This window comes from Stigmatopora argus, chromosome 20 (assembly GCF_051989625.1).
Source record: "Stigmatopora argus isolate UIUO_Sarg chromosome 20, RoL_Sarg_1.0, whole genome shotgun sequence".
Lineage (NCBI taxonomy): Eukaryota > Metazoa > Chordata > Actinopteri > Syngnathiformes > Syngnathidae > Stigmatopora > Stigmatopora argus.
In genome coordinates this window covers 4,397,192-4,416,648 of record NC_135406.1, presented here as the reverse complement: position 1 = coordinate 4,416,648, position 19,457 = coordinate 4,397,192, and the positions used below count along the sequence as shown (strand labels likewise).

The following is a 19,457-nucleotide window of genomic DNA, read 5'->3' as shown; positions in this document are numbered from 1 at the left end:
TAGGTCAACATCTCCCTCCCGCGTATACACCGTCGCTAGGCTAACCCGAGGTCAAGTCGGCTGCGAGACGGAAGTTTTTCCAAAGACTTCTTCATCCCGACGGGAAACAGAGGAGCGAAAAACACACCTCCGAGCGCACACTCTTCAAAGATGTTCGCTAAGTGCTTCAAGATGACGAAACCGCACGACCTGACACGGGACATCCGACACGGCTCACGGGAAACCGCCGCCGCCGCCGCCGCCTGGCCGGCCGTAGGGTGGACTTTTCTACGAAAGCCGATCCCCTCGTCTCCGGTGACTTTTCTCATCGTCTCGCCGCGACCTCGCGGCCCCCAAAAAATCAATGTTTGCGCCGCAAATTGACCGACATTGACAACCTATTTCTCTCTAGTCTGGAAATACGGCAATAAGTGACTAAGTAAAATGATAACAGGGCACATTTGACGTGTAACTCACTAGCGATGCGCTAAACAAGCTAGGCAAGATGATCAATTCTGGTTGTGACATCACAACCAGAATTAGCGACTAAAAAAGTGGGCGCCATTTTCCTAGGATTTTAACCTTATTGGCTACCTGACGAAGTGTTAAAGACGCCGTTTTCAGCTCTAAATCCATTCCAGTGCAATTATTACACACATTATTATACACACTAGTGTTAAAAGTACAAGTACTACAATTACATGTATAAGATACATGCGTACCACTACTACAAATATGGGTATTAGTACTAAAATCAGGGATACAAGTACTTAACGCAGGGACGCAAGTATTTAAAAGCAGGGGTACTCATGTTAAAAATATACACACTAGTGTTAAAAGTACAATTACTACAATTACATGTATAAGATACATGCGTACCACTACTACAAATACGGGTATTAGTACTAAAATCAGGGATACAAGTATGTAAAAGCAGGGATGCAAGTATTTAAAAGCAGTGGTACTCGTGTTAGAAATACACACACTAGTGTTAAACGTACAAGTACTACAATTACATGTATAACATATATGCGTACCACAACTAAAAATACGGGTATTAGTACTAAAATCAGGGATACAAGTACGTAAAAGCAGGGATGCAAGTATTTAAAAGCAGTGGTACTCGTGTTAGAAATATACACACTAGTGTTAAAAGTACAAGTACTACAATTACATGTATAAGATACATGCGTACCACTACTACAAATACGGGTATTAGTACTAAAATCAGGGATACAAGTACTTAACGCAGGGATGCAAGTATCTAAAAGCAGGGGTACTCGTGTTAAAAATATACACACTAGTGTTAAAAGTACAAGTACTACAATTACGTGTATAAGATACATGTGTACCACTACTACAAATACGGGTATTAGTACTAAAAATCAGGGATACAAAAACGTAAAAGCAGGGATGCAAGTATTTAAAAGCAGTGGTACTCGTGTTAGAAATATACACACTAGTGTTAAAAGTACAAGTACTACAATTACATGTATAAGATACATGCGTACCACAACTACAAATACGGGTATTAGTACTAAAATCAGGGATACAAGTACGTAAAAGCAGGGATACAAGTACGTAAAAGCAGGGATACAAGTATCTAAAAGCAGTGGTACTCGTGTTAGAAATATACACACTAGTGTTAAAAGTACAAGTACTATAATTACATGTATAACATACATGCGTACCACAACTACAAATACGGGTATTAGTACTAAAATCAGGGATACAAGTACGTAAAAGCAGGGATGCAAGTATTTAAAAGCAGTGGTACTTGTGTTAGAAATATACACACTAGTGTTAAAAGTACAAGTACTACAATTACATGTATAAGATACATGCGTACCACTACTACAAATACGGGTATTAGTACTAAAATCAGGGATACAAGTACTTAACGCAGGGATGCAAGTATCTAAAAGCAGGGGTACTCGTGTTAGAAATATACACACTAGTGTTAAAAGTACAAGTACTATAATTACATGCATAACAAACATGCATCCTATGACTACAAATACAGATATTAGTACTACAAGCAGGGCTACTACTACTAAAATCAGGGATACAAGTACTTAGAAGCAGCAATACAAGTACTTAACAAAGGGGTACTTGTGTTAAAAATATACACACTAGTGTTAAAAGTACAAGTACTATAATTACATGTATAACATACATGCGTACCACTACTACAAATACGGGTCTTAGTACTAAAATCAGGGATACAAGTACGTAAAAGCAGGGATACAAGTATTTAAAAGCAGGGGTACTCTTGTCAAAAATATACACACTAATCTTAAAAATAGTACTACAATTACATGTACTACTAACATGCGTACCACTACTACAAATATGGGTATTAGTACTACAAGCAGGGCTACTGCTACTAAAAGCAGGGGTACTAGTGTTAAAAATATACACACTAGTCTTAAAAATACAGTACTACAATTACATGTACTACAAACATGCATACTAGTACTACAAATATGGGTATTAGTACTACAAGCAGGCCTACTACTACAAAAAGCAGGGACACAGGTACTTAAAGCAGGGATAATAGTGTTAAAAATATACACTAGTCTTAAAAATACAAGTACTACAATTACATGTACCAGAAACATGCATACTAGTACTACAAATATGGGTATTAGTACTACAAGCAGGCCTACTACTACTAAAAGCAGGGACACAAGTACTTAAAGCAGGGATAATAGTGTAAAAATATACACTAGTCTTAAAAATACAGTACCACAATTACATGTACTACAAACATGCAGACTAGTACTACAAATATGGGTATTAGTACTACAAGCAGGCCTACTACTACTAAAAGCAGGGACACAAGTACTTAAAGCAGGCATAATAGTGTTAAAAATATACGCACTAGTGTTCAAAGTACAAATACTACAATTACAAATACAGGTATATTAGTACTACAAGCATGCCTTCTACTACTAAAAGCAAGGATGCAAGTATTAAAAATGCATGCTAGTGTTAAAAACATGTGCACTAGTGTTAAAAGTACTAGTACTACAATTACATGTACTCCAAACACTCGTACTAGTACTACAAATATTTGTGCAATAAGCAGGCCTACTACTACTAAAAGCAGGGCTTGTGTTTAAAAAGATACACACTCGTTTCAAAGTATTACAAGTACTCGTACTACAAAGACATTGTCGTGTGTACGAGTACAATAAGATCGCGTATTCATGCGTGTACTTGTACTACAACTACCAGTAATGTCAAGTTTTCAAGGCCATTTTATTGGCTACCTGACAAAGTGTTAAAGACGCCGCGAATGACATTTCGGCTAATTTTTTTTCAGTTCTAAATCCATTCCAGTGCAATTATTTCCCTGGCAAAACCGCGACGCCATGAAAAAAAAAAAATGGCGCGGTGCTTCAGTCGGCGCGCAAAATGATTCGGTTTCCACCGTGCACCATCATCCAAAGTCTACAACGAGGCTGGTTTAGGATTCCCTTTGGCGCGCCTGCCGTCGTTTTAACGAGCTATCTAATTGCGAGTTAACGTCAGAGCGAGAGAAATGACCGGCGGACACCCAACGCGCTCCGTTTCAAGAGAATAAAAAGTTCTCAGTCCTCACAGTCGGCATCCCCGGATTATTTTCCAGATGGCCGAGGTTTTTCCTCTGGTCCACTTTGGGATTATGGCATGAATCAGGCTAGGCTAGGTCGTTTCGGCGCTCCTTTTCCAAATGATTGACGGAAAATTGAGGAAGTCCATTTTTCAAGAATTGTCAAATGTCCTCAGTTTTGTCATAAACGGACTTGAGATGTAGACAGAACTGCCAAAATTCTTAAATTTAAGACCCTTTAAAGGGCGAGTGAATACCAAAAAACTCCAAATATTAGCAATTAGCAACTGATTACAGTGGTACCTCGAGATACGAGCTTAATTTGTTCCAGAACTGAGCTCGTATGTTGATTTTCTCGTAACTCAAACCAACGTTTCCCATTGAAATGAACTAAAAACTAATTAATTCGTTCCAACCCTCTGAAAAAAACACCAAAAACAGGATATTAGATTGTAAAAACATTTGTATTTGTTCTAATTCGCCATCTAATAACAAAGTAACAAGTAACTAGTGGTTTAATAGTACTAAAATGTGTTTCATATTATTAAAATTAGACTTTTTGCACGACAAAAAGCTCGTAACATCACATAAACAAATTTAAATGAACTTGGATGACGATGCAGACACTCAAAAATAAGTTGAATCTAACCTTACACTAAATTTAATTCTAATTTTGTTTTACATTTTGATAGCTTTCAGTGGTACCTCGAGATACGAGCTTAATGCGTTCCAGAACTGAGCTCGTATGTCGATTTTCTCGTAACTCAAACCAACGTTTCCCATTGAAATGAACTAAAAACCAATGAATTCATTCCAACCCTCTGAAAAAACACCAAAAACAGGATATTAGATTGTAAAAACATTTGTATTTGTTCTAATTCACCATCTATTAACAAAGTAACAAATAACTAGTGGTTTAATAGTACTAAAATGTGTTTAATAGTGCTAAAATTAGACTTTTTGCACGGCAACGCGCTCGTAACATCACATAAACAAATTGAAATGAACTTGGATGACGATGCAGACACTCAAAAATAAGTTGAATCTAACCTTACACTAAACTTAATTCTAATTTTGTTTTACATTTTGATAGCTTTCAGTGCTACCTCGAGATACGAGCTTAATGCGTTCCAGAACTGAGCTCGTATGTCGATTTTCTCGTAACTCAAACCAACGTTTCCCATAGAAATTAACTAAAAACCAATTAATTCGTTCCAACCCTCTGAAAAAAACACCAAAAACAGGATATTAGATTGGAAAAACATTTGTATTTGTTCTAATTCGCCATCTAATAACAAAGTAACAAATAACTAGTGGTTTAATAGTACTAAAATTAGATGGAGAGACTTTTTGCATGGCAACGCGCTAGTAACAAACAAATTTGAATGAACTTGGATGACGATGCAGACACTCAAAAATAAGTTGAATCTAACCTTACACTAAACTTAATTCTAATTTTGTTTTACATGTTGATAGCTTTCAGTAGTACCTCGAGATACGAGCTTAATGCGTTCCAGAACTGAGCTCGTATGTTGATTTTCTCGTAACTCAAACCAACGTTTCCCATAGAAATGAACTAAAAACCAATTAATTCGTTCCAACCCTCTGAAAAAACACCAAAAACAGGATATTGGATTGTAAAAACATTTGTATTTGTTCTAATTCGCCATCTATTAACAATGTCGCAAATAACTAGTGGTTTAATAGTACTAAAATGTGTTTAATAGTACTAAAATGAGACTTTTTGCACGGCAACACCCTTGTAACATGACATAATCAAATTGAAATGAACTTGGATTACAATGCAGACACTCAAAAATAAGTTTAATCTAACCTTACACTAAATTTAATTCTAATTTTGTTTTACATGTTGATAGCTTTCAGTGCTACCTCGAGATACGAGCTTAATGCGTTCCAGAACTGAGCTCGTATGTCGATTTTCTCGTAACTCAAACCAACGTTTCCCATAGAAATGAACTAAAAACAAATTAATTTGTTCCAACCCTCTGAAAAAACACCAAAAACAAGATATTGGATTGGAAAAAATGTTTTATTTCTTCTAATTCGCCATCTAATAACAAAGTAACAAATAACTAGTGGTTTAATAGTACTAAAATGTGTTTAATAGTACTACAATTAGACTTTTTGCATGGCAACGCGCTCGTAACATCACATAAACAAATTTAAATGAACTTGGATGACGATGCAGACACTCAAAAATAAGTTGAATCTAACCTTACACTAAACTTAATTCAAATTTTGTTTTACATGTTGATAGCTTTCAGTAGTACCTTGAGATACGAGCTTAATGCGTTCCAGAACTGAGCTCGTATGTTGATTTTCTCATAACTCAAACCAACGTTTCCCATAGAAATGAACTAAAAACAAATTAATTTGTTCCAACCCTCTGAAAAAACACCCAAAACAGGATATTGGATTGTAAAAAACATTTATATTTGTTCTAATTCGCCATCTAATAACAAAGTAACAAGTAACTAGTGGTTTAATAGTACTAAAATGTGTTTAATAGTACTAAAATTAGACTTTTTGCATGGCAACCCACTCGTAACATGACATAAACAAATTGAAATGAACTTGGATTACAATGCAGACACTCAAAAATAAGTTGAATCTAACCTTACACTAAACTTAATTCTAATTTTGTTTTACATTTTGATAGCTTTCAGTAGTACCTTGAGATACGAGTTTAATGCCTTCCGGAACTGAGCTCGTATGTCGATTTTCTCGTAACTCAAACCAACGTTTCCCATTGAAATGAACTAAAAACAAATTAATTCGTTCCAACCCTCTGAAAAAAACACCCAAAACAGGATACTGGATTGGAAAAAACATTTGTATTTGTACTAATTAACCATCTATTAACAAAGTAACAAATAACTAGTGGTTTAATAGTACTAAAATGTGTTTAATAGTGCTAAAATGAGACTTTTTGCACGGCAACACACTCGTAACATGACATAAACCAATTTAAATGAACTTGAATGACGATGCAGACACTCAAAAATAAGTTGAATCTAACCTTACACTAAACTTAATTCTATTTTTGTTTTACATTTTGATAGCTTTCAGTGCTACCTCGAGATACGAGCTTAATGCGTTCCAGAACTGAGCTCGTATGTCGATTTTCTCGTAACTCAAACCAACGTTTCCCATTGAAATGAACTAAAAACAAATTAATTCGTTCCAACCCTCTGAAAAAACACCAAAAACAAGATATTGGATTGGAAAAAATGTTTTATTTCTTCTAATTCGCCATCTAATAACAAAGTAACAAATAACTAGTGGTTTAATAGTACTAAAATGTGTTTAATAGTACTAAAATTAGACTTTTTGAATGGCAACCCACTCGTAACATGACATAAACAAATTTAAATGAACTTGAATGACGATGCAGACACACTCAAAAATAAGTTGAATCTAACCTTACACTAAACTTAATTCTAATTCTATTTTACATTTTGATACCTTTCTTCTCCCGGGTTGGCTCTATAGGCCCCGCCTCCACCCTGACTTTCAGAAGCAACCTATCAAGGGTTGTTTGCTTTTGTTTTCCCTTCAAAATATTAACTCATCACCTGCCGTTGACGTCCAATTAACTTCAACGGGAAGGCCTTTTGCAAACGCAGTCCTAAAACCGAGACAAGACCCGATTGTCTTCAAACCCCACTTGCGTCGGCGCTAAATTCTCGAGTGGAAACGTTTCGCTTTCTGTTGCTAATTTACTCTCGCAAGGCGACCTGCTTGGCTGCAGCTTTGGGCGTCGCGCAAACTGCTGATGCGCCCAGATTTTCTGGCACGCCGTTCGCGTACCACAGCGTGGGGAAATAAATGGAGGGCTACTAAATGAACGGTCCTCTCGCGCAGACATTCATCTAAGCGTAGCGTTGGAGCGTTCGCGAGAGAGAGAGAGGGATGGGCGAGTCCAAAATATTTATTTGGCTCATCAATCAGCTCGCCGACCGAGTGGAAAAAAGCCAAGGTACGAAAACGGCTTTGGAGTCCAGCAGGTAGAGCAAACGGGGGTGGAAACGTTGCAGTAGCGTCAGCGTAGCGCCTCCGTGGGTACTCCGACCGGCCTTAACGTTTGGGTTAAGGACCGGTCGCCCTGCCAAGTGACGTCGCGGCCGGGTTATGCTGCGGTTCTGCGCACACTTGGCCAAGCGACGTAGAAGATATGCTTCTGCGATCCATGTGAAACCTGAGCTACTGTTGACAGAAAACGACTCCGACTTGGCCAGGTTCAGAGTCCATGTGTCAACGGGCCTGATGAATTTATTCGGGATGATCCATTATCGTAATTTGATGTCTTTTACGCCCAGTTATTTCGGAATAGCCTAGGCCAAGGGTGTCAGACTCAGGTTGGTTTGCGGGCCGCTTTAATGTGAATATATTTTTTGATTTTACAAAATGATTTTTGAAGTAAAAACACAGAAAAAATGGATTGAAAAATTACAATTATTGGTCTAAAAGGGAGAAAATCAGGTAATTTCATATACATCTATACTCTTGATTTTAATTTGATCCTAAAACAGAAAGTTGGCACTTTCCCGGGCCGCACAAAATGATGCGGCGGGCCAGATTTGGCCCCCGGGCCGCCACTTTGACACATGTGGTCTAGGGTAAGGGTGTCAGACTCGGGTTGGTTCGCGGGCCGCTTTAACATTAACTTGATTTCACGTGGGCCGGACCATTTTAGATATATTTAGATTTTTTTAAATAAATGGATTAAAAGAACTGGATTAAAAGCCCTGAATATTCCGTTTTAATAGATCTAAAACACTGTATATTTGAGCTTTTTTAAAATATATTTTTAGATTTTACAAAATGATTTTTGAACTAAAAACACAGAAAAAATGGATTAAAAATTTACAAATATTGATTTAAAAGGGGGGAAATCAGAAATTTTATGTTCAAAAAGCTGAATATTCAGGGCTTTTAATCCATTTATAAAATTAAAAAAAAATCTAAATATATCTAAAACCAACCCGTGTCTGACACCCTTGATCTAAAACAATGTTTATTTTAGCTTTTAAAATATATTTTTAGATTTTACAAAATGATTTTTGAACTAAAAACACGGAAAAAATGAATTAAAAAATTACAATTATTGATTTAAAAGGGGGAAAAAAAATCAGGAAATTTAATATACATCTATACTCTTCATTTTAATTTGATCCTAAAACAGAAAGTTGGCACTCATCATTTACTTTCCCGGGCCACACACAATGATGCGGCGGGGCCAGATTTGGCCCCCGGGCCGCCACTTTCGCACATGTGGCCTAGGCTGTTAATACCGAATGTTTCTTGAACGAATCAAATTCCAGATTTGACTCCCTCATAACTAGCCAACTCTAATTAGCAGAGCAGAGAATACTGCGGATATCACCGATTTTTGCTGTTGCAACTTGGCTGCAAAAATTCACGGGCAAATTTTACAAATGCCGCAAAATCAACAGGTCACAATCCAAAATCTATAGCAGGGGACCCCAGGATTTGCCTAAGAGACCCCAAATAAACTCACACCTGGTATCGATTCATTGAAACTGGGAGAAGCTCTAGTTGTCCAATCCGTTTTGACCGAGAGGAATCGGATCGAACCTGTCGCGAACCTGACTCACCCATTCCATTCATTCAGAACACGAAAACACGTACGCGCACACGCCGGCGAGTAACGTTGCGGTCTCTCGAACCACAACTAAACAGAGCCGAGGCCCCCGTTGCCGGGCTGAAAGAGGGCGTGTCCCAAATGATTTCTAATACCTTGTTTAGAATGACATCACTACTTTCCAAACTCGCTCCCGTGCAGATGACGGAAAAATAATAAGGAGGTCAAGAACGACGTGGGAGAAGTTTGATGGTTCCGCCGGGTCCCGACGGACTCCGAAACCGGGACGGAAAAGCGGGTCAACGTCGGGCCGTTTTCCGAAATTGTTTTCCCGCATGAGTCGCCTTGGATAAAACAGACAGATACGCGCACAGGAACACGCGCACGCTCCTACACGTGGCCGGCGGTAGCGAGACGACTTGTTTTGGCGAGCGTCTGTCTCGCTGAGCTCAAGCAAAACACGCTCCGTTTAAGTTGGGCGGCGGCCAAGGATGCTGCATGCTTCTGGTCAGCCTTGCTATTCATAGAAACCCGCAAATGTAAAAGTCAGCACGGGCGCGTGCGCGTTGGCGGCAAGGAGATCTCATCAATCTCAACAAAACGGGAGGGCATTCCTCCGGGTCCCTGAAAGCATCACGAGGAAGCCGCGCGTGCCTACGAAAAGTCATAGCTGTGGTTTTGGGATGTCCTGTGGTGGGGGATCCAGTCCCTGAACTTGCGCTGACCCGAAGGACCACGGAAAAGGAGCAACGTTGGACCCGAAGGACCACGAAAAAAAAGAAACGTCGGACAAGAAGGACCACGGAAAAGAAGGAAGGTTGGACCCAAAGGACCACGAAAAAGAAGGAACGTCGGACCTTAAGGACCACGAAAAACGAACGTTGGACCCGAAAGACCACGAAAAACGAACGTTGGACTCGAAGGACCACAAAAAACGAACGTTGGACCCAAAGGACTACGAAAGAGAAGGAACGTTGGACCTGAAGGACCACGAAAAAGAAGCAAGGTCGGACCCAAAGGACTGCGAAAAAGAAGAAACGTCAGACCCGAAGGACCACGAAAAAGAAGCAACGTCGGACCTGAAGGACCACGAAAAAGAAGAAACGTCGGACCCGAAAGACCACGAAAAAGAAGGAACATCGGACCCGAAGGACCACGAAAAAGGAACGTCGGACCCGAAGGACTACAAAAAAGAAAGAACGTCAGACCCAAAGGACCACGAAAAAGGAACATTGGACCCGAAGGACCACGAAAAAGCAACGTTGGGCCCGAAGAACCACGAAAAAGAAGGAACGTCAGACCCGAAGGACCACGAAAAAGAAGGAACGTCGGACCCGTAGGACCACGAAAAACGAACATCGGACCCGTAAGACCACGAAAAACGAACGTTGGACTCGAAGGACCACAAAAAACGAACGTTGGACCCAAAGGACTTCGAAAGAGAAGGAACATCGGACCTGAAGGGCCGCGAAAAAGATACGTCGAACCCGAAGAACCACGAAAAATAAGGAACGTCGGACCCGAAGGACTACGAAAAAGGAACGTCAGACCCGAAGAACCACGAAAAAGAAGGAACGTTGGACCTGAAGAACCACGAAAAAGGAACATCGGACCTGAAGGACCACGAAAGTACACAAAGTACTTTTTGGTGTAAAAAAAACTAGCCTAGCGTGATAGCCGTGGATTATAAGAGTTATTAATACCGCAGGAATTTAATTTTTCGTCAGTTTTGGAGCAAAAATGCTGTAACCATTGAGTCCTAAATGAGTTAATACTTAAAATACTACATTTACTACAAATACTACATCCGTATCATAAGAAATAAGCTTTTTCCTGGGTGAAACGTCTTAAACTTACTGCATATTTAGAGTGTGTGTGTGGAACTAATAGAGATACAAGACAGCCAATGGAAACCTCCACGTTTTTTGACCCGTTCACTTATTTTTAGACGGGACGGCGTCCAAGGATCGTTTATGGCCCTTCAAACTCTCCGCTGTCATGTTGCGGGAAGACGAGCGGCGAAATGTATCCGCCGGCCGGCCGCCGCCAAATAGTCCAAGTCGTGCAAACACGAGACACACACTCCGCCTTTGTGTTGCGGTGAAAACGAGCCGGTCAGCACTCGGTCGGATTCCCGTAACTGAATGCTTTTCCTTTTTTCATTTCACGCTTTCTGCATTCCTCAAATAAGCGTGACTGTTAACATTCCTCCTTTTCCTCTCCTTGAACGCTCGCCGTTTGGACCGCACGCGTCCGTCGGGGCGGTCCGGCTCGGGCGTCTCCGTGGCGCGGGTCGGCAGGTGTGTTGCGCCTTTCCCAGGGATGTCCTTCCACTAATAAACCCCATTGGACGATTAATACATTCTTTATGAAGGTCGTGCGCTTGTACTAAAATGACATTTACTAATACTACAAGAATGTGTACTTCATTTTACTCAACTATGGTTACTTATCTGGCATTTGGCTGGCTTGGAAAATGGAGGAAGCGTGTACTACAAGTATACTTGCAATACTTGTGCTACAAGCATGCCCACTAGTACGACAAATATGGGTATTAGTACTTCAAACAGGCCTACTACTACTAAAATCAGGGATACAAGTACTTAAAAGCAGAGATACAAGTACTTAACACAGGGGTACTCGTGGTAAAAATATACACACTAGTGTTAAAAGTACAAGTACTACGATTACATGCATAACAAACATGCATCCTACGACTACAAATACAGATATTAGTACTACAAGCAGGGCTACTACTACTAAAATCAGGGATACAAGTACTTAAAAGCAGCAATACAAGTACTTAACAAAGGGGTACGTGTTAAAAATATACACACTATTGTTAAAAGTACAAGTACTATAAGTACATGTATAACATACATGCGTACCACTACTACAAATACGGGTATTAGTACTAAAATCAGGGATACAAGCACTTAACGCAGGGATGCAAGTATGTAAAAGCAGGGGTACTCGTGTTAAAAATATACACACAAATACGGGTATTAGTACTATAGCCAGGTCTACTACTACTACTAAAATCAGGGATAAAAGTACTGCTTTTAGATAAGCAAGGGTACTCATGTAAAAAATAAACACACTAGTGTTAAAAGTACAAGTACAACAATTACATGTATAACAAACAAGCATACTACTACTACAAATACGGGTATTAGTACTACAGGCAGGTCTACTACTCCTAAAATCAGGGATACAAGTACTTAACGCAGGAATGCAAGTATGTAAAAGCAGGGGTACTCGTGTTAAAAATATACACACAAATACGGGTATTAGTACTACAGCCAGGTCTACTACTACTAAAATCAGGGATACAAGTACTTAACACAGGGGTACTCGTGTTAAAAATATACACACTAGTGTTAAAAGTACAAGTACTATAATTACATGTATAACATACATGCGTACCACTACTACAAATACAGGTATTAGTACTAAAATCAGGGATACAAGTACTTAATGCAGGGATGCAAGTATTTAAAAGCAGTGGTACTCGTGTGAAAAATACACACTAGTGTTACAAGTATAAATACTACAATTACATGTATAAGATACATGCGTACTACTACTACAAATACGGGTATTAGTACTAAAATCAGGGATACAAGTACGTAAAAGCAGGGATACAAGTACTTAACGCAGGGATACAAGTATTTAAAAGCAGGGGTACTCTTGTCAAAAATAGTGTTAAATATATACGCACTAGTGTTCAAAGTACAAATACTACAATTACAAATACAGGTATATTAGTACTACAAGCATGCTTTCTACTACTAAAAGCAGGGATGCAAGTATTACAAATGCATGCTAGTGTTAAAAACATGTGCACTAGTGTTAAAAGTACTAGTATACTACAATTACATGTACTCCAAACACTCGTACTAGTACTACAAATATTTGTGCTATAAGCAGGCCTACAACTACTAAAAGCAGGGCTTGTGTTTAAAAACATACACACGTTTCAAAGTACTACAAGTACTCATACTACAAAGACATTGTCGTGTGTACGAGTACAATAAGCTCATGTATTCATACGTGTACTTGTACTACAACTACTAAGTTTTCGAGGCAATTTTTCCAGAAAGGCTATTTTCTATTTTCTGACTCAAATGCAAGATGGAGCTCGATTGGTCCAAGCAAGGTCGATGTTACGCGCTACATTATTTTCATCCCCGTTCATTCCTATTTTTGGCCGACAATCTAACGAATTGCTCCGTCAAGGAAAATAAAATCTCCCGTTTTATTGAGGCGTAATTACCCACTCTTCAGTTCTCCCCGGCACCCTCATATTACCTGGCGTGCGGCTTTATTCGGCGAACGCAGCCAACGTCTGTGCAAAGCGCCAGTGATTGCTTTCATTCGCCGTCAATGGATTCAGCATCTGTCGGCGCTAAAGCCTCACGCTAGCGTTAGCGCTCCCAGATCGGCCATTTTTGACCGCACGGGTTCGACCCGGCAACGCAAAACCGCATCAAGCCCGATCCCGACGAATGATGGAACCGGGTTACCTGGCTCGCTCGACTTGAGGGTTTCTATCGCCCGTTCGGGGGGTCCGTCGGACCCCCGTTTGGACTTTTGAGGAATGCCATCGAAGAAGAAATCCCAGTTGGGGTTAGCAGCCAAGTACAATAAAGATCGTAGGACGCTGGGAGACACACGTGCTTATAAACACTTCCACATTACTGGAATAGTGCGGGTGGGGGGGTTTGGGGGGGGGTGGTCTGTAGGACGCTCGTGCGAGGGTCTTCCAGAGGGCAAACTGTTTGACGATGCCTGACGGGAAAAGGGAGAAGTCGGCTCGTTGTTTGCTCTTAATTCGTTTCGACAATCGAAATTAGTCCAATCCCAGGCAAGCCCTCAATTGCCATCCCACGATTGGACGCCTGGAATACCGAAAAGATGAGCATTCTCTCAGTTTAATGACCGAAACACGATAAAAATTATAATAAATATGTTCAAACCGATACCAAGTAAACTAACGATCCAATGTAGTGTCAAAGAAAACATCACAACATTTAGCTAGCAGCTAACGGCACGATAACATCGTTTGCCATCCAACGATTGGACGCCTACAATACCGAAAAGATGAGCATTCTCTCAGTTTAAATGAATTGGACGTCAACGAAAGTTACCGAAACACGATAAATATTATAATATGTTCAAACCGATACTAAACTAACGATCCAATGTATTGTCAAAGAAAACATCACAACATTTAGCTAGAAGCCAGTGGCGGTCCGTGCATTTTCTCATAGCGCCTTCAACGGGTAAAATCTACTTCCTAGCAGCATTTAGTGATTAAATACAAACACTGGAGCTTTTCAGATATCAGAACCGGGCCCACAATTGAAATATTATTTAGGAATATAGCCATATTTTACTCACCAAAAATCCTTTTTAACTCTACACAATATCCATCCTCCTTTCTTTCTTCTTTCTTTTCTATTGCCATCGAAGCTAATGCTAAAAGTCGAGCCTGTCCTGTCGTATTTCTGGCATAGCCCGTCTTGAAACTGGCTTTAAATCAACAAAACAATATATTTGCTTGTGCAGCTCGCTCCAGATACAGTTTGGTAGCTCTGGCTAATCACTAGCCAATCATAGCTGGGTAAAGTGATGACATATCCCTACACCTGCAAGAAGGCAATGACGTATCCCTACGCCTGCAACAAGGCATTGTGGTATTGCCAACTCGAAATCTGATTGGTTAAAGCAACAGTCTTATCGACGCTTGTTTAATGCAGCAGAGCCTGCAGAACTGATTATGAAGGCCTTGAGGCAGATTTCTGACCCTGGCAACAATAAATGGCTGAAATGTGATTGGTTAATTGCTTCAATATGAAAACACACATCTGGAAGCAGTGCAAACAGGGGGGAAAGCAATGAAAGGAAGCTAACAGACAATTTGGAATTATTTCATAAGTATTGATGGACAAAATATAATATATGATTCAGATATTTCTTAGGCCAGCAGAGAAGCCCTTGAAGGCCCTGACGGCCGGCCACTGCTAGAAGCTAACGGCACGATGACATCGAAATCAACCCGCGTTTTCATGTCCATTTCACAGTTTTCCTGTTATTTTCACGCCACACCACCTTTAAAGAGGTGAGCCCATTTTAAATCCGGGTAATCAACTCGACTGTACGTGCCGGAAGGAAGACCCCAACCGCGGTGTCAATAGACAACTTAAATCCCGCTCGGTTGAGGGCAAAATAACATCCGCCACATGCCGGCTGGCACGCAACAGGTGTCCAATCCTATTCCTTCAAATCCGTTTTAGGCCAAGGTTTTGGATCGCTGGTGTAAAAAACCACGTCAGCTGTCAATAACGCTGTCGGATATTGGCCCGATTCAGTGAGAATCGGAGCTCAACCCCCAAGCCGCTTCACTTTCAGGCGTTCTTTCCTTCCTCCCGGCACCTTTTGACCCGAAACTCGACTCTGCGGCTCCTGCCCCGCTAACACTCGACTCACCTCGTCGCCTCTCGGCAACCCCAAAACTCTCACCCGGTCCGAGCAAAGCGCCTCCCCTTCCTCCCTCCCTCCTCCGCCGCCAGCTGTAACCCGAAACGCACCTTTACACATTGTAACACCCCCATTTTCCACATACACACACACACACACGCCACAGAAAGTCTACCATAACTTCACACAGGGCGTTGAACTTGTGACCTCCCGAGAACACTCGCTCAGGAAAAAAAACTTTCACTTGAACCAACAAATGCAATTGAAGTGGACCATTTGTAAAAAAACAAACTCTTAGTTTTGTTTTCAAGCAAACAACCTTTCATAAACTCCAATTATATAAAAATATGTTTTTTTAAACTGTTTTTTACACTAAGCAATATTTCTAGTGGGCGAATGAAAAATGAATGTATTTTTATTTCAGCGCGGAATTTGTGTCCATTGAAATTGGGCAGTTTATCACTGATCATTTAAATTTCTGTACATATAAGCCATATTTGAAACTCAAAAATATGATGACTGAATCAAGGGTACGGCTTATATGCGCACGAATTAGACTTGAAACTGCAAAGTGACAAAGACGAAACGCCATAATGCAAAACAATATGGTCGATACGGTCATTTATTTCAAAATAGAGAAAAGCTAAACAGATAGAATGCTAAACAAAATTTATTTTGACGTCTATGAATGAAATTCAAGAATTTTTTTTACCGTATCTTGCATAAAACATGAAAAAACTCAGAACTCAGAATACGGAGGTGAAAATTGTGAATCAGGGGGTGGCTTATACGAGAGAAATCGTCAAATTCAACGATTTTAAGGCCATTTTAAGGGTACGGCTTATCCGCGGAGGCGGCTAATATGTGAGAAAATTTGGTAATTGAGATCATTTTGGGGTACACTTGTATACCAAATGGTAACATTTCGCCCTAATTGACCAAAAATGTGACCTACACAAGTCTTATACTCAGGAAATCGTAAAATTCAACAATTTTTAGGCAATTCTAACAGTATGGCTTATCCGCGGAGGCGGCTAATATGTGAGAAAATAGGGTAATTGAGATCATTTTGGGGTACACTTGTATACCAAATGGTAACATTGCACCCTAATTGACCAGAAATGTGAGTCTTATACTCAGGAAATCGTAAAATTCAACGATTTTTAGGCAATTCTAACACTATGGCTTATACGCGGAGGCGGCTAATATGCAAGAAAATTTGGTAATTGAGATCATTTTGGGGTACACTTGTATACCGAATGGTGACATTGCGCCTTAATTGACCAGAAATGTGAGTCTTATACTCAGGAAATCGTAAAATTCAACGATTTTTAGGCAATTCTAACACTATGGCTTATCCGCGGAGGCGGCTAATATGCTAGAAAATACGATAAACATGGCCATAACCATTGACACGAGTCCTTAAGCAATCACAACCAAAATCAACAGCTCACGGAATGTCAAATTCAACGAAAATAGGTTCATTTGACGTACTAAGTTGGTCAGTTGGACCAAAACGTGGGCACCTTATTTTCCGCCATTCAACGCAACCCGAACGTCAGCCGACTCGTAGTTTTATAGCCAGTGACAGCGAGTTTGGACCACAGAGAACAAGTTATGCCGCGGTTCTATTTAGTGATACCCAGTCCTTGCTTTGCGGTGGGAGCGTTTCCACAAAAATGTTTTATATAACTTTATGGGCCCATTTCTTCTATTGAGAGTACCATGTCGCATCTTATGTTACCTACTGTCTGCGTGCGTGTTACTACAAGGTCTGCACTTTCTATTTACGACTCTGCGGACCCCTAATCTTCAACTTCAGCCTCGGCGCGACCCCTAACGTGGCGGCGACCGTGTCACGGTTACCTCCGCCCAATCGTTTTCACCTATTAACCTCGTCAACTCTGGACTCCCCACAGGACCGGCTTTCGAAAACTACGTGTCGGCACGTGTGATTTTACGTAACGTCGGCGTCGTCGTCGTTAACGCTCACCTAATTCCGACCTGGCCACATAAAAAAGGAAAAGTGTCAAACGTGCGCTTCAAAGCGGGCGGCGCTCCCGACGGCTTGTGAACCAAAATGGGACTTTATTCATCTCAAGGTCTGCAAGAGTGAAGGAGATAAAACTGTCAGGACGCATTAAGCCCGCACAAAATTACACTTTTTCCTCGCGGCGGCTCTGGAAATCGGCCTCCAAACTATTTAAAAAAAAAAAACGGAATTCAAAGAACACGGCGACCGCTCTTTTACCTCGCAAACACCTGCACTATTCCGCCCCCCGTGGCTCTCGAGGCGCGTATGGCTGAGGTGAGGCGAGTTTTACAAGCACATGGACATCATTCCGCGGGTAAATAACAAAGGGGAAATCGCCCTATAAACATCACGCCGGCTTTGCAAAGTCGAATTTCACAAGATCCGCTTACGGAAAACATACGGTGCTCGGATGTTTGGTAGAAGGGACGTTTGGTAGAAGGGGCGTTTGGTAGAAGGGGCGTTTGGTAGAAGGGGCGTTTGGTAGAAGGGGCGTTTGGTAGAAGGGGCGTTTGGTAGAAGGGGCGTTTGGTAGAAGGGGCGTTTGGTAGAAGGGGCGTTTGGTAGAAGGGGCGTTTGGTAGAAGGGGCGTTTGGTAGAAGGGGCGTTTGGTAGAAGGGGCGTTTGGTAGAAGGGGCGTTTGGTAGAAGGGGCGTTTGGTAGAAGGGGCGTTTGGTAGAAGGGACGTTTGGTAGAAGGGGCGTTTGGTAGAACGGACGTTTGGTCGAACGGACGTTTGGTCGACCGGACGTTTGGTCGACCGGACGTTTGGTCGACCGGACGTTTGGTCGACCGGACGTTTGGTAGAACGGACGTTTGGTAGAACGGACGTTTGGTAGAAAGGGGCGTTTGGTAGAAGGGACGTTTGGTAGAAGGGACGTTTGGTAGAAGGGACATTTGGTAGAAGGGACGTTTGGTAGAAGGGACGTTCGGAAGAAGGGACGCTCGGTAGAACGGACGTTCGGTAGAAGGGACGTTCGGTGGAAGGGACGTTTCGTGGAACGGACGTTTGGTAGAAGGGACGTTTGGTCGAACGGACGTTTGGTCGACCGGACGTTTGGTCGAACGGACGTTTGGTCGACCGGACGTTTGGTCGACCGGACGTTTGGTAGAACGGACGTTTGGTAGAACGGACGTTTGGTAGAAAGGGGCGTTTGGTAGAAGGGACGTTTGGTAGAAGGGACGTTTGGTAGAAGGGACGTTTGGTAGAAGGAACGTTCGGAAGAAGGGACGCTCGGTAGAACGGACGTTCGGTAGAAGGGACGTTTGGTAGAACGGACGTTTGGTGGAACGGACGTTTCGTAGAACGGACGTTTGGTAGAAGGGACGTTTGGTAGAACGGACGTTTGGTCGCCGGGTTGTTACTGTTGAAACCAGCTCTCAAAATTATAATCATGAGAGAGAGTGAGTTTAATAGCTAAATATCTAATATCAAAATATCAACATTAAATTCTCTGTCATAATTTGACAGCGAGTGAACCCGGCGACCAAACGTCCGTTCTACCAAACGTCCGTTCTACCAAACGTCCAGTCAACCAAACGTCCAGTCAACCAAACGTCCGAGTACCACAGAAAACATACATCAGCGGGATAGAAGGGGTTAAAGTCCTCAAGGGGGCGCCGCGCTTTTTCCACAGGCTGATTTACGAGCATTAAAATGACACAATTCCTCACCCTTTAGATTTGGCGACAAACGGCGTGCGGGTCGCTGGGATGGAAATAAAACAAAACTGACACAC

The 19,457-nt window shown here is 41.3% G+C and overlaps 1 long non-coding RNA gene across 2 annotated transcripts in view; it reads right to left on the bottom strand.

The window, feature by feature from the left end:
* LOC144065312 (uncharacterized) overlaps positions 1-19,457 on the bottom strand; it is an 80,381-nt gene that overhangs the window by 35,819 nt on the left and 25,105 nt on the right. The window lies entirely within an intron of this gene.